Genomic DNA, 15949 nt, shown 5'->3' with positions numbered 1-15949 from the left:
CAACCGATTCAAACAAACAAAAAATGCTGTGGTCATGGCAAGCAATAAAGAACAAGCACTGAAAGTCAAAAAGATCATTTTCCAAGAGAAAAAGCTGTGTTTCTGCCCAGTTTCGAACTGGGGACCTTTCGCGTGTGAGGCAAACGTGATAACCGCTACACTACAGCAACCGGATGCAAGCGCTTACTGTGGTGACACCAAGCAATCGAGATCAAGAACTGAAAGTCAAAAGCTTGGATACCAAAGGGTAACAGCGTGATTCTGCCCAGTTTTGAACTGGGGACCTTTTGCGTGTGAGGCAAATGTGATAACCGCTACACTACAGCAACCGGATGCAAGCGCTTACTGTGGTGACAACAAGCAATCGAGATCAAGAACTGAAAGTCAACAGCTTGGATACCAAAGGGTAACAGCGTGTTTCTGCTCAGTTTCGAACTGGGGACCTTTCGCGTGTTACGCGAACGTGATAACCACTACACTACAGAAACCGGCTGCGGAAGGTTACTGTGGTCATGACGAGCCATCGAGAACAAAGACTCAACGTCAAAAGATTTAATATCAACGCCTAATGTCATGCTTCTATCCAGTTTCGAACTAGGGACCGTTCGCGTGTGAGGTGAACGTGACAACTAGAGTTGAGCGAAACGGGTCGAAAAAATTCAAAAGTCGCCGACTTTTGGCAAAGTCGAGTTTCATGAAACGAAACCCGACCCTAGGATGAGGTCGGCCACGAGGTCGGCGACTTACGCGCCAAAGTCGCGTTTCAAAAGTTTGTTTTGCGCTCTTTTTCAGCCAATCAGGATCCACGGACACTGTGGGCAACGTGATGACATAGGCACGGGTCACCACCATCTTTCAGAAGGGCATGCAAGTGATTGGCTTGCTTTGGTGGGCGTCACAGGGGGTATAAAAGGGCGTGCACGCCGACCGCCATCTTACTTCTGCCGATCTTAGTATAGGGAGAGGTTGCTGCTGATTCTGTAGGGAGAGCGTTAGGCAGGGAAGAAGACAAAAAAACTGCTTCTGCTGCTAGCGATTTGGCCTGCACAACACACAAGTCACTGTGTGTGCAGTGCAAGGGGAGGCTATATTGTGGTGTATCAGTGGTGTTGGTTGTTGGGCTGCCTTTTAAGGCTTCCTGACACGCTGGCATTGCTGTTTACCCACTGCTCCGCAAACTGCTTTTTTAAAAGCAATCCAATCTCCCTTATCCTCTCGTCACTTTGGTCACAGGCAGCTGTGCCATCGATCGTGTCACATAGCGCTCAGATATCAGTGGGCCGCACACAATCCACAAGTGTCCAGTGTCCAAAAGTGTACGCAGAGATTCAAAATCTCCATTATCCTCTCGTCACTTTGGTCACAGGCAGCTGTGCCATCGAGCGTGTCACATAGCGCTCAGATATCAGTGGGCCGCACACAATCCACAAGTGTCCACTGTCCACAAGTGTACGCAGAGATTCAAAATCTCCATTATCCTCTCGTCACTTTGGTCACAGGCAGCTGTGCCATCGAGCGTGTCACATAGCGCTCAGATATCAGTGGGCCGCACACAATCCACAAGTGTCCACTGCCCACAAGTGTATGCAGAGATTCAAAATCTCCATTATCCTCTCGTCACTTTGGTCACAGGCAGCTGTGCCATCGAGCGTGTCACATAGCGCTCAGATATCAGTGGGCCGCACACAATCCACAAGTGTCCACTGTCCACAAGTGTACGCAGAGATTCAAAATCTCCATTATCCTCTCGTCACTTTGGTCACAGGCAGCTGTGCCATCGAGCGTGTCACATAGCGCTCAGATATCAGTGGGCCGCACACAATCCACAAGTGTCCACTGTCCACAAGTATACGCAGAGATTCAAAATCTCCATTATCCTTTCGTCACTTTGGTCACAGGCAGCTGTGCCATCGAGCGTGTCACATAGCGCTCAGATATCAGTGGGCCGCACACAATCCACAAGTGTCCAGTGTCCTAAAGTGTACGCAGAGATTCAAAATCTCCATTATCCTCTCGTCACTTTGGTCACAGGCAGCTGTGCCATCGAGCGTGTCACATAGCGCTCAGATATCAGTGGGCCTCACACAATCTACAAGTGTCCAGTGTCCAAAAGTGTACGCAGAGATTCAAAATCTCCATTATCCTCTCGTCACTTTGGTCACAGGCAGCTGTGCCATTGAGCGTGTCACATAGCGCTCAGATATCAGTGGGCCGCACACAATCCACAAGTGTCCACTGTCCACAAGTGTGTGCAGAAATTCTAAAACTCCCCTGTCCTATAGACACCTTGTACCTTGTTTTACATTACTATATAGTTTGTTGGATTTTGTCTACATTTCTACCAAAAATGAGGAAGGCTGGTGGAAGAGGCCGTGGAATTGGGCGGGGGTTGGTAGCTGGTAATGATGGTGTTGGTGGTGGATCTGATGGTAGTGGCAAGAGCAAAATAGGACCGAATGCAGGAGGTGCTGATCCTGCGTCATCGTCTTGCTACATAAGGACTCGAACGCTTAGTTTTCTAGGAGTTGGCAAACCGCTTTTAAAGGCAGAGCATCAGGAAAAAGTTTTGTCTTACATTGCTGACTCAGCCTCCAGCTCTATCGCCTCCTCTTCTTCAGTTGTAAAAAGTAAAAGCACTGAGTCGTCATTGGAGGCTCATGTTCATGAACCACACCTTTCCTTGTGTCCTTCACCCCAACCAAGATTGAAGGATGACGCAGGCCATACTACTGATTACTCCATGGAGCTGTTTTCACATACCATGCCTGGATTATCAAGTCAAATGGTGAATTACCCAGGCCAAGATGAATCTGACATGGAGTGCACTGATGCACAGCCGCTGATGGATGATTCTGCTGGTACATTCACTCAGAGCACTACATTGTCCTCGCAGTGTACAGAGCCAGATTTTGACCCTGATGAGACTCAGGTGCCCCTTCCCGCACACTATACCACCATACACGGTGACACAGAGAAAGGTGCACATGACATAGAAGAGGAGGTGATGGATGACCCAGTTGTTGACCCAGATTGGCATCCATTGGGGGAAGAGGGTGCTGCTTCCAATAGCTCAGATGAGGAGCATCCACAGCAGACTTCGACATCGCAACAGCTGTTATCTGGCAGGCCCGGAGCACTCCAAAGACAGGTTCCAAACATCAAAAGAGTTGCTGGACAGCTTGTCCAGAGGGTCAAAAGATCACAGCGTGCTAGGCCGCAAAATGTCTGCCAAAGTAGGAAGAGTGCAGTGTGGCAGTTTTTTGAACAAAATCCTCATGATCAGGCCAAGGTTATCTGTAAGAAGTGCACAAAGACCTTTAGCCGAGGGAAAAATCTGAAAAATTTGAATACCAGTTGCATGCTTAGACATTTAACCAGCATGCACTTGCAAGCGTGGACACAACACCAAACCTCAAGTGCCACATGTGCAACTGATCACAACGAAGGTAGTCAGCAACGCTACTTTGTTTCCCCCACTGTAAGCCCACCGGTTAGCACAGCAGCAAATGTTGAGGTGTCGTTGCAAGGCCACAGCAGTCAGGGAATCCCATTGTTATATCAACAAAAGACTGATTCTAGGCCATCAGAAAGAACAACAACTCCATCACCATCATCAACCCTCTCTCAGTCCGCCCTGTCCACCGCTACTTCCACCATATGCAGCTCTCAAGTCCAGCTCACCCTCCCAGACACTATGAGTAGGTCAAGAAAGTACTCAGTCTCTCATCCGCGTACACTGGGTTTGAACGCCCACATTGCCAAACTAATCTCGTTTGAGATGATGCCCTTTCGGTTGGTGGAAAGCACAGCTTTCCGCGAACTCATGGCCTATGCAGTACCACGCTATGACCTACCCAGTCGCCACTTCTTCTCTCGCAAAGCCATCCCAGCCCTCCACCATCATGTGAAAGACCGCATTGTCCATGCACTCAAGCAGTCAGTGAGCGGAAAGGTGCACCTCACAACTGATGCATGGTCCAGTCGGCATGGCCAGGGCCGTTACGTGTCCATCACTGCGCACTGGGTTAATGTGGTGGATGCAGGGTCCACAGGGGACAGCGGTGGTGGGACAGTGCTGCCTAGCCCACGGTATAGGAAACAGTTGGCTGTAGGCGTTCGACCCTCCTCCTCCTCCACCTCCTCCAGAAGCGACAGCTCGTCCACAGAGCGCAGTCGTACGAGCACTCCATCTGCAGCTGCCACTGTTGCACACGATGTGTCCCCCTATCGAGCAGCTAGTGGAAAGCGTCAGCAGGCTGTGTTGCAGATGATGTGTTTGGGCGACAGACATACCGCCAAGGTGCTGGCCGAGTACTTGAAGCTACAAACTGAGTCATGGCTGGGCAGTGTACATCTTGAGGCAGGCAAGGTAGTTAGTGATAACGACCGTAATTTTGTGGCATCCATAGCCCTTTCAAAACTCAGCCACATACCTTGCTTGGCTCACACCTTGAACCTGGTGGTGCAGTGCTTCCTCAAAAATTATCCGGAGTTAACAGCCCTGCTCCAGAAGGTGCGAAGACTGTGAGCGCACATCCGCCGGTCGCCAGTACACTCCGTTCGTATGCAGAAGCTGCAGCGATTGCTCCACCTTCCCAACCTCCGCCTCATTATCGACATTGCAACAAGGTGGAACTCCACCCTGCACATGGTAGAGCGGCTGTGCGAGCAGAGGCAGGCCATAATGCATTTGTGGGAGGATACACGGCCAGGCACTTTGAGAGCAGACATGGAGTTGACAGGCGTGCAGTGGTCGAAGCTGAAAGACCTTTGTAAAGTCCTTCAGTGTTTTGAGGAATGCACACGGCTCGTAAGCGCAGACGACGCCATCCTAAGCATGAGCATCCCACTTATGCGTCTGCTCATGCAAACTTTGACGCACCTTAAGGAGCAGGCGTCTGCAGCCAATGTTGATGAGGAGGAAGAGGAGGAGGGAATCCTTGATGACATTCAGCCATTGTCTGCTCAGGGACCTCTCCTGGACGAGGTGGAGGAAGAAGAGGAGGAGGAGGAGGAGGATGATGGGGATGATTACTTAGGGGAGGAGGATGCATCTCGTGGGGCAAGTGAAAATGTTGGCGTGGCAAGGTCTGGTACAGGGTTTGTGCGTGACTGGAGGGATGTGGATTTGCCAGAAAGTGCTCCTCCACCCAGCACTCGCAGTGCATCATTGACACCGGGAACATTGGCCCACATGTCAGATTATGCCTTGCGGATCCTAAAAAGGGACCCCTGCATAGCCAAAATGATGAACGATGACGACTACTGGTTGGCCAGCATCCTGGATCCACGCTATAAAGGCAAATTACAAAACATCATGCCACAGGAGAACCTTGACCTAATATTGGCTAATAAACAAGCAACTCTGGTAAATCGGTTGCTTGAGGCATTCCCAGCACACAGCAGCGGTGATGGTTCTCACACGAGCCGTACGGGCCGGGGGCAGCTTGGCAGAGGTGTTCGTGGTGCACACAGCAGAAGTGGCGTTGGAGACAGGGGTTTCATGACAATGTTGTGGACTGATTTTTCAAATACCGCTCACACAACTGGTAATACTGCATCGATGGAAAGTGACAGGAGACAGCAGTTGTCAACTATGGTTACAAACTACTTTTCCTCCCATATCGATGTTCTCCCACACAGGTCATTCCCCTTTGACTATTGGGCCGCTAAACTGGACACCTGGCCTGAATTGGCACAATATGCCTTACAGGAGCTCGCTTGCCCAGCTGCAAGTGTGCTATCGGAAAGAGTCTTCAGTGCAGCTGGATCAATCCTGACAGAAAAAAGGACCCGTCTGTCAACCCAAAATGTGGATGATCTAGCCTTCATTAAAATGAACCACGCATGGGTTTCCAAGGATTTTGTCCCACCTTCCCCTGATGACACATAGGGTGACAGAAAAATGGCTTGCTTTGGTCCACCTCTTCCTGGTACTTCACCTATTTCGCCTTTTGCATCAGTTGAATGTCCAACATCAACATATGCCACTTTCTAAAACTCCCTAACTGTGCTGCCTCCCCCCCATGGCCGGGGTCACCACCTAGCGCACGACACCATGCGAGTGCCGTTGCCCTGGACAGGTGGGTAGGCCGACTCTTGGGCGCGGGCACTGGCACAGGGTCCCTCATAGTGCAATCAAGTGTCTCTGACGGTGGTGGTGCACACCCGCCGTCAGACACACCGCTGTACTATGAGGGGCCCAGTGCCAGTACCGACGCCCATGAGTGGGCCCCCCTTGCTTTGCCAGGGCCCCAGCATTTGCAATCTTTACCTCTCCCTGCTCCTCCGCTGTGTAATCTGGGCTGTCAAATCCATACTGTGCCTGACACCGTCTGAGCCTGCCTCCTGAGACATATATTTTGAATGTGTACGCTATCCATACATGTTATCCAGGGATACGGTACCCTTTCTAACCTTTGTGCAATGACGTGCAATCCATACTGGGTCTAACACCGTCTGAGCCTGCCTCATGCTGTATAGACATATATTTTGAATGTGTACGCTATCCATACATGTTATCCGGGGATACGGTACCCCTTCTAACCTTTGTGCAATGACGTGCAATCCATACTGGGCCTAACACCGTCTGAGCCTGCCTCATGCTGTATAGACATATATTTTGAATGTGTACGCTATCCATACATGTTATCCAGGGATACGGTACCCTTTCTAACCTTTGTGCAATGACGTGCAATCCATACTGGGCCTAACACCGTCTGAGCCTGCCTCATGCTGTATAGACATATATTTTGAATGTGTACGCTATCCATACATGTTATCCGGGGATACGGTACCCCTTCTAACCTTTGTGCAATGACGTGCAATCCATACTGGCCCTAACACCGTCTGAGCCTGCCTCATGCTGTATAGACATATATTTTGAATGTGTACGCTATCCATACATGTTATCCAGGGATACGGTACCCTTTCTAACCTTTGTGCAATCACGTGCAATCCATACTGGGCGTGAGAACGGCTGGCGAGCTGTTAAGCAAGCTACAGCACCTGTCCAGACAAGTACAGGGATTCCCTAGCGAGGAGACTTATTTGATTGTTTTCTATGTTGGGACAGCAATTTTTGGGGCGCACTATACTCTGGAGAATGATAGATGGGGCCCACCATACACTGGAACATTCCAAAGGTGGACATCAGACACTGGAGCAGCATGTACAGGGCCCATTATACACTAGAGCATTAGAAATGGGGCCCATTATGTTTGGAGCATTATTTGGGCCCATAAGACAGTGGAGCTTCATCCATGGGGACCAAGACATACTGTAGCATTATGTGGAGCTCATCATATACTGTTTCAAACATTATATGGGACCAATGATTTTGTATGGAGAAATAGATGGGCCTCGTCATGAGATGTAAAAAGTGAGGTATTTTTCATTGTACTATACCGCTATTTCTCTGCCATATCGGAGCATGATGAGTTGTGGTATGTGTTAAAGGGGCGCTCTTTCGCCCAGGGCACATGAAAACCTGCAGCCAGCCCCCCCCCCACAAATTTAGCCAAATAACCCCCATTTTTCAGTGCGTAACTTGTATTATGAAGTTAATTAAGGTTGACAAGCTTAAGTAAGAAGAATTGATGCTTTTGGCATTCAAATGGGCACTGTAGGTGTGTTTCCTGTCCTCCTCTCACTGCCGACTTTTATTCCCCATTGACGTACATTGGGTTTCGTGTTTCGGGACGACACCGACTTATAATCGAACGATCTTGCTCGACCCGACTTTTGGAAAAGTCGGGTTTCACGAAACGAAACGCGACCCTAAAAAACCAAAAGTCGCTCAACTCTAGTGACAACCACTACACTTCAGAAACTCCATGCAAAGCTAAAGATGTTTAAACATGCTGAAATGAACTTGAAAAAGAAAAAAACAGCCAGCCAAAGTCAAGAGGTCTTCCTCTATGTCTGAAGACAGGACAAAGTGCATTTTGCAACACAGGAACCTTTCATTTGTCAGGCTATTGGAGAAAAAGAACAAACAGGGAAACAAAACCATGCTCCACAAAACATTCTCATGCCTTTGTCCAAAAGCCAAAAAGAAAAAGCACCTAGATGCCTGCTTTTGCACCTTGATCCTATCAGGTGTTACTTGAATTAGGAACACTTAGACACTGTCAAAAACACACATGCTTGCCAAAAGCAAAAACGGGTAGAAATAATCACATTGGTAAAAGTAATGCTCATTAAACCAGCAATAAAATATGCTAACTAAGGCTAATTAAGCCAACAATATACGTTTGTGATCAAAATAAAGAAAAGCCACATGTTTCTGCCCGGGATCAAAACAGGGAACTTTCAGGAGGATGGCAAACAGGACAATCACTACACTACAGTAACCAGACAAGAGCATTTACTGTGGTCATGGCAAGCATTAAAGATCAAGCACTCATTGTCAAAAGCGCTAGTTTGCAAGAGGAACGCTGTGTTTCTGCCCAGTTTCGAACTGAGGACCTTTCAGGTGTAAAGCGAACGTGATAACAGCTACACTACAGAAACCAACCGATTCATACAAACAAAAAATGCTGTGGTCATGGCAAGCAATAAAGAACAAACACTGAAAGTCAAAAAGATCATTTTCCAAGAGAAAAAGCTGTGTTTTTGCCCAGTTTCGAACTGGGGACCTTTCGCGTGTGAGGCGAACGTGATAACCGCTACACTACAGAAACCAGATGCAAGTGCTTACTGTGGTGACAACAAGCAATCGAGATCAAGAACTGAAAATCAAAAGCTTGGATACCAAAGGGTAACAGCGTATTTCTGCCCAGTTTCGAACTGGGGACCTTTCGCGTGTTAGGCGAACGTGATTACCACTACACTACAGAAACCGGCTGTGGAAGGTTACTGTGGTCATGACGAGCCATCGAGAACAAAGACTCAACGTCAAAAGCTTTAATACCAACGCCTAATGTCATGCTTCTATCCAGTTTCGAACTAGGGAACTTTCGCGTGTTAGGCGAACGTGATAACCACTACACTACTGAAACCTGCTGAGGAAGGTTACTGTGGTCATGACGAGCCATCGAGAACAAAGACTCAACGTCAAAAGCTTTAATATCAACGCCTAATGTCATGCTTCTATCTAGTTTCGAACTGGGGACCGTTTGCGTGTGAGGTGAACGTGACAACCACTAAACTTCAGAAACTCCATGCAAAGCTAAAGATGTTTAAACATGCTGAAATGAACTTGAAAAAAAAAAACATCCAGCCAAAGTCAAGAGGTCTTCCTCTATGTCTGAAGACAGGACAAAGTGCATTTTGCAACACAGGAACCTTTCATTTGTCAGGCTATTGGAAAAAAGAACAAACAGGGAAACAAAACCATTTTCCACAAAACATTCTCATGCCTTTGTCCAAAAGCCAAAAAGAAAAAGCACCTAGATGCCTGCTTTCGCACCTTGATCCTATCAGGTGTTACTTGAATTAGAATCATTGAGTTGGAAGTGACCTCCTGGGCCATCTGGTCCAACCCCCATCTCAAAGCAGGATTCGCTAAATCATCCCAGTCAGATATCTGTCCAGCCTCTGTTTGAAGACTTCCAATGAAGGAGAACTCACTACTTCTCGTGTCAGCCTGTTCCACTCATTGATCACTCTAACTGTCAACAAGTTTTTTCTAATATCTAATCTGTGTCTCCTCCCATTCAGTTTCATCCCATTGCTTCTAGTCTTTCCTTGTGCAAATGAGAATAAAGTTGATCCTTCTACAATGTGACAGCCCTTTAGATATTTGTATACAGCTATTAAGTCTCCTCTCAGTCTTCTCTTTTGCAAACTAAACATTCCCAAATCCTGCAACCTTTCCTCATAAGACATGGTTTGCAGACCGGTCACCATTCTGGTCGCTCTTTTCTGAACTTGCTCCAGTTTGTTGATGTCTTTTTTAAAATGTGGTGCCCAAAACTGGACACAATATTCCAGATGAGGTCTGACCAAAGAGGAGTAGAGGGAAATAATTACTTCACGTGATCTAGACTGTATGCTTCTGTTAATACATCCTAGAATTGCATTTGCCTTTTTTGCTGCTGCATCACACTGTTGACTCATATTCAGTCTGTGATCTATTAGTATACCCAAGTCTTTTTCACATGTGCTGTCACTTAGCCCTATTCCTCCCATTCTATATATGCTTTTTTCATTTTTATTGCCCAGATGTAGTACTTTGCATTTCTCCCTGTTAAAAACCATTCTGTTAGTTGCTGCCCACTTCTCCAGTTTATTTAAATCTTTTTGAATCCTCTCTCTCTCTTCTCTAGTATTAGCTATCCCTCCTAGCTTTGTGTCATCAGCAAATTTAATCAGTTTACCCTCAATTCCTTCATCTAAATCATTGATAAAGATGTTGAACAATACAGGGCCCAGGACAGAGCCCTGTGGTACCCCACTTGAGACATTCTTCCAACTGGATGTGCAGCCATTTACGACCACTCTTTGGGTCCGATCACTAAGCCAGTTATGAATCCACCTAACAGTTGCCTTGTCCATTCCATACTTAGTCATTTTTTCAATAAGGATTGTATGAGAGACTTTGTCAAATGCTTTGCTGAAGTCAAGATATACTATATCTACAGCATTTCCTTGATCCACCCAATCAGTGATACCGTCATAGAAGGAAATTAAATTAGTTTGACATGACTTATTAGTTACAAACCCATGCTGACTCTGTATAATCACTTCATTCTTATCCAGGTATTGACATACATGTTGTTTAATAATTTGTTCAAAGATCTTTCCTGGTATAGAAGTCAGACTCACCAGCCTATAGTTGCCTGGGTCCACCTTCTTCCCCTTTTTGAAGATAGGAACAACATTTGCTCTTCTCCAGTCTTCTGGCACTTCTCCTGTTCTCCAAGAATTTTCAAAGATTATGGAGAGGGGTTCAAAAATTTCTTCTGCTATCTCCTTCAGTACTCTGGGGTGTAATTCATCTGGACCTGGAGACTTGAATTCATTTAGGTTAGCTAAGTGTTTCCTCACTATCTTTCTGTTTATAGATATCCTGGATTCTTCTATTCCCTTAATAGCACAGTGAATAACAGTTGATGTTACATTTCCTTTCTGAGAGAAAACAGATGCAAAATAGGAATTTAAAAGTTCAGCCTTCTCAACATCCTGTCTTACCATTTCATCATTTTCATCCTGTAAAAATCCTATAGCATCTTTGACTTTTCTTTTACTTTTGACATATCCCCAAAATCCTTTATTATTGCTTTTGACATCTCTTGCAAGCCTCAATTCATTTTCAGCTTTAGCTAATCTGATTTGTGCCCTGCAGGTTCTGCAGACAGAATTATATTCTTCTTTAGATATGCCTCCCTCTTTCCATTTTATAAACATTTTTTTCTTCCTTTTTAGCATGTGCTTAAGTTCTGTGTTCATCCATCCTGGTTTCCTTAAATGCTTCCTATTCTTCCCTCTTTTCGGAATTGTTAACAACTGTGCTTTGAGAATTTCATTTTTCAAGATTTCCCATCCTTCCTGGACATTTTTGTCTTTAAGGATATCCAGCCATTGGATCCCTCCAATTCTCTTTCTGAATCCCTTAAAATCTGCCTTTCTGAAATCTAACCTTGACGTCTGAGTCTTCACAGGTCTTCCGCCTCTAGTTATCCAAAATTCTAAAATAGCATGGTCGCTACCTCCTAGGGTCCCAGCCACTTTTACCTCCTCAACCATTTCCTCCCTGTTTATAAGGATTAGATCCAAGGTAGCAGTTCCCCTTGTTTTCTCCCTTACCTTTTGGAAGATAAAGTTGTCAGCAAGAGAGGATAAGAATTTCCTTGACCTGTTAGTTTTGCCTGAGAGAGATTCCCAACAAATGTCTGGATAGTTGAAATCTCCCATGACAACTATGTCATATTTTTTGGAGAACTTGGCCATTTGATGCATAAAGAGTTCATCCATATCTTCAGCTTGCACAGGCGGCCTGTAGTAAATGCCTACAATGGTGTCCTTTCCATTGTTCTGTCCTTGTATTCTTACCCAAACAGTTTCCACAGAACTCCCAGTCTCTGAAGCTTCAATCTCTGTGCAGATATACGCGTTTCTAAAATACAATGCGACACCCCCTCCTCGTTTATCAAGTCTGTTTCTTGCAAATAAGTTGTATCCTTCTAGTCTTGTATTCCAATCATGTGTATTGTCCCACCAAGTTTCGGTGATTCCAATGACATCATATTTCTTTTCCTGTGTTAGTAGTTCCAATTCTCCTTGTTTGTTGCCCATGCTTTGTGCATTAGTATAGAAACATTTTAGTTTGTGATTGGTTTCTCTTTCTCCAATATTTTTATTAATTAGATTCTTTCGTCTTTGTTCTTCCTTTCCACTTCTAATAGCAGAGTTCTCAATAGCATTTGTCAGGTGTATGGCTTTTTCTGGTCTTTTGCTTCCCTTCCCATGTTGTTCTAGTTTAAAGCTCTCCTTACAAGTGTAGCAAGGCGACTTCCAAATACCTGCTTTCCAGTCTTCGTAAGGTGCACCCCATCTCTAGCAAGTAGTCCATCGTATAAGTAGTTCACTCCGTGATTCAGAAATACAAATCGTTGCTGACGGCACCATCGACGTAGCCAGTTGTTCACCTGCAGAATCTTATTCCACCTCCTTGTTCCATGGCCATCCACTGGGAGGATGGAAGAGAAGACCACCTGCGCTCCCAGTTCTTTCACTTTCTTGCCTAAGTCTTCAAAGTCTCTGCAGATGGTTTCCAGGTCGTTTCTTGCGGTGTCATTTGTTCCCACATGTAGTAGCAGGAATGGATAGTCATCTGTAGGTCTGAAGAGTCCTGATATCCTGTCAGACACATCTTTAATTTTTGCACCTGGAAGACAGCACATTTCTCTTGAAGTTATATCCGGTCTGCAGATAGCGGCCTCTGTTCCTCTCAACAGGGAATCCCCCTTGACCACCACTCTCCGTTTCTTCTTCACAACATTTTTCTTTCTCCATCTAGGAGGACTCTGAAGGCGTACAAGGTTGCTGTTTGTTGGCAAAGTCTTATCCTGATGTATTTCGTCATCGTTTTCCTGCGTGAGAGCCTGGTACTGGTTTCTGAGCAGTATGGGTGCTGACTGCCTCCTGATCCTCCTGCTTCTCTGGGTCACATGTCTCCATTCCTCTGTTTATTCAGGTGCACTTCGAATTTCTTCTCTTTCTGTAACATGAAGAGATAATTCTGCCCTGTCCAAGAACTCTTCACCTTCCTTAATGATCTTCAACGTAGCTAACCTCTCTTCGAGATTTTGCAACTTTTCCTCCAACAGGGTCACAAGCTTGCATTTGTGGCATGTGAAGTTTGGCTTTTCCACTGGTAAGTCTGTGAACATGTAGCAAGAAATGCAGCTCACCAAATGGCTCCTGGCCTCTTCCATCTTGAGATTTCTCAAAAATGATGAAAGATGAGCAAAAATCTTTCCGATTTCCTCTTTTCAGCTGCAACGGCCAAAACCCAGTGATCGTTGAGCTCACGGAGACTCTTCACTTATCCCAGAAGGCACTGGGAATATGCAAATGATCTCCTCAAGACTCTTCCCCTGGAACACTTAGACACTGTCAAAAACACACATGCTTGCCAAAAGCAAAAAAGGGTAGAAATAATCACATTGGTAAAAGTAATGCTCATTAAACCAGCAATAGAATATGCTAACTAAGGCTAATTAAACCAACAATATACGTTTGTGATCAAAATAAAGAAAAGCCACATGTTTCTGCCCGGGATCAAAACAGGGAACTTTCAGGAGGATGGCAAACAGGACAATCACTACACTACAGTAACCAGACAAGAGCGTTTACTGTGGTCATGGCAAGCATTAAAGATCAAGAACTCATTGTCAAAAGCACTAGTTTGCAAGAGAAACGCTTTGTTTCTGCCCAGTTTCGAACTGAGGACCTTTCGCGTGTAAAGCTTACGTGATAACCGCTACACTACAGAAACCAACGGATTCAAAAAAACAAATAGTGCTGTGGTCATGGCAAGCAATAAAGAACAAGCACTGAAAGTCAAAAAGATCGTTTTCCAAGAGAAAAGCTGAGTTTCTGCCCAGTTTCGAACTGGGGACCTTTCGCGTGTGAGATGAACGTGATAGCCTCTACACTACAGAAACCAGAAGCAAGCGCTTACTGTGGTGACAACAAGCAATCGAGATCAAGAACTGAAAGTCAAAAGCTTGGATTCCAAAGGGTAACATCGTGTTTCTGCCCAGTTTCAAACTGGGGACCTTTCGCGTGTTAGGCGAACGTGATAACCACTACACTACAGAAATCGGCTGCGGAAGGTTACTGTGGTCATGACGAGCCATCGAGAACAAAGACTCAACGTCAAAAGCTTTAACATCAACACCTAATGTCATGCTTCTATCCAGTTTCGAACTGGGGACCGTTCGCGTGTGAGGTGAACGTGACAACCACTACACTTCAGAAACTCCATGCAAAGCTGAAGATGTTTAAACATGCTGAAATGAACTTGAAAAAGAAAAAAACATCCAGCCAAAGTCAAGAGGTCTTCCTCTATGTCTGAAGACAGGACAAAGTGCATTTTTCAACACAGGAACCTTTCATTTGTCAGGCTATTGGAAAAAAGAACAAACAGGGAAACAAAACCATGCTCCACAAAACATTCTCATGCCTTTGTCCAAAAGCCAAAAAGAAAAAGCACCTAGATGCCTGCTTTCGCACCTTGATCCTATCAGGTGTTACTTGAATTAGGAACACTTAGACACTGTCAAAAACACACATGCTTGCCAAAAGCAAAAACGGGTAGAAATAATCACATTGGTAAAAGTAATGCTCATTAAACCAGCAATAGAATATGCTAACTAAGGCTAATTAAGCCAACAATATACATTTGTGATCAAAATAAAGAAAAGCCACATGTTTCTGCCCGGGATCAAAACAGGGAACTTTCAGGAGGATGGCAAACAGGACAATCACTACACTACAGTAACCAGACAAGAGCGTTTACTGTGGTCATGGCAAGCATTAAAGATCAAGCACTCATTGTCAAAAGCGCTAGTTTGCAAGAGAAACGCTGTGTTTCTGCCCAGTTCCAAACTGAGGACCTTTTGTGTGTAAAGCGAACGTGATAATCGCTACACTACAGAAACAAACCGATTTAAAAAAAAAAAAAAAAAAATGCAGTGGTCATGGCAAGCAATAAAGAACAAGCACTGAAAGTCAAAAAGATCGTTTTCCAAGAGAAAAAGCTGTGTTTCTGCCCAGTTTCGAACTGGGGACCTTTCCCGTGTAAAGCAAACGTGATAACCGCTACACTACAGAAACCGGATGCAAGCGCTTACTGTGGTGACAACAAGCAATCGAGATCAAGAACTGAAAGTCAAAAGCTTGGATACCAAAGGGTAACAGCGTGTTTCTGCCCAATTTCCAACTGGGGACCTTTCGCGTGTTAGGCGAACGTGATAACCACTACACTACAGAAACCGGCTGCGGAATGTTACTGTGGTCATGACGAGCCATCGAGAACAAAGACTCAACATCAAAAGCTTTAATATCAACACCTAATGTCATGCTTCTATAGAGTTTCGAACTGGGGACCGTTCGCGTGTGAGGTGAACGTGACAACCACTACACTTCAGAAACTCCATGCAAAGCTAAAGATGTTTAACCCTCCGTCAGGCGCAATATAGATTCTCCTCAGTTCATGCGCAATGTGCCTGACAAGCACAGGTCAGAAAACCACCTATAGTAGCTACATATTTCAATTTCAGGACTATAGAAGTAGTCAGTGACCTTCATAGGAATGTATTAAAAGAGATTACACCAAATCAGATGCAAAAAAAACATTTATTAACCATAAACTTATTAAAACTAAAAGTACCACTTTTCGGTAGTACCGCCAAATAGGCTCCAGTTATCTTTACTTAACTATTGCTTAAAAATAAAATTATGGAAAAAAACTTAAAGGATATTGCACTTAGATGTT

The 15949-nt window shown here is 45.2% G+C and overlaps 2 non-coding genes across 2 annotated transcripts; both read right to left on the bottom strand.

Moving 5' to 3' along the window:
• Positions 1-8611: 8611 nt before the first annotated feature.
• On the bottom strand, positions 8612-8684 carry TRNAV-CAC (transfer RNA valine (anticodon CAC)). The gene has a single exon. It is a non-coding gene; the product is annotated as a tRNA-Val (tRNA).
• An 86-nt stretch (positions 8685-8770) lies between these two features.
• TRNAV-AAC (transfer RNA valine (anticodon AAC)) lies at positions 8771-8843 on the bottom strand. Its single transcript has one exon. It is a non-coding gene; the product is annotated as a tRNA-Val (tRNA).
• Between the last annotated feature and the right edge of the window lie 7106 nt (positions 8844-15949).

Source organism: Dendrobates tinctorius, unplaced genomic scaffold (assembly GCF_039654945.1).
Source record: "Dendrobates tinctorius isolate UK_male_01 unplaced genomic scaffold, ASM3965494v1 ptg000332l, whole genome shotgun sequence".
Classification (NCBI taxonomy): Eukaryota; Metazoa; Chordata; class Amphibia; order Anura; family Dendrobatidae; genus Dendrobates; species Dendrobates tinctorius.
This window is presented reverse-complemented; position numbering and strand designations above follow the sequence as displayed.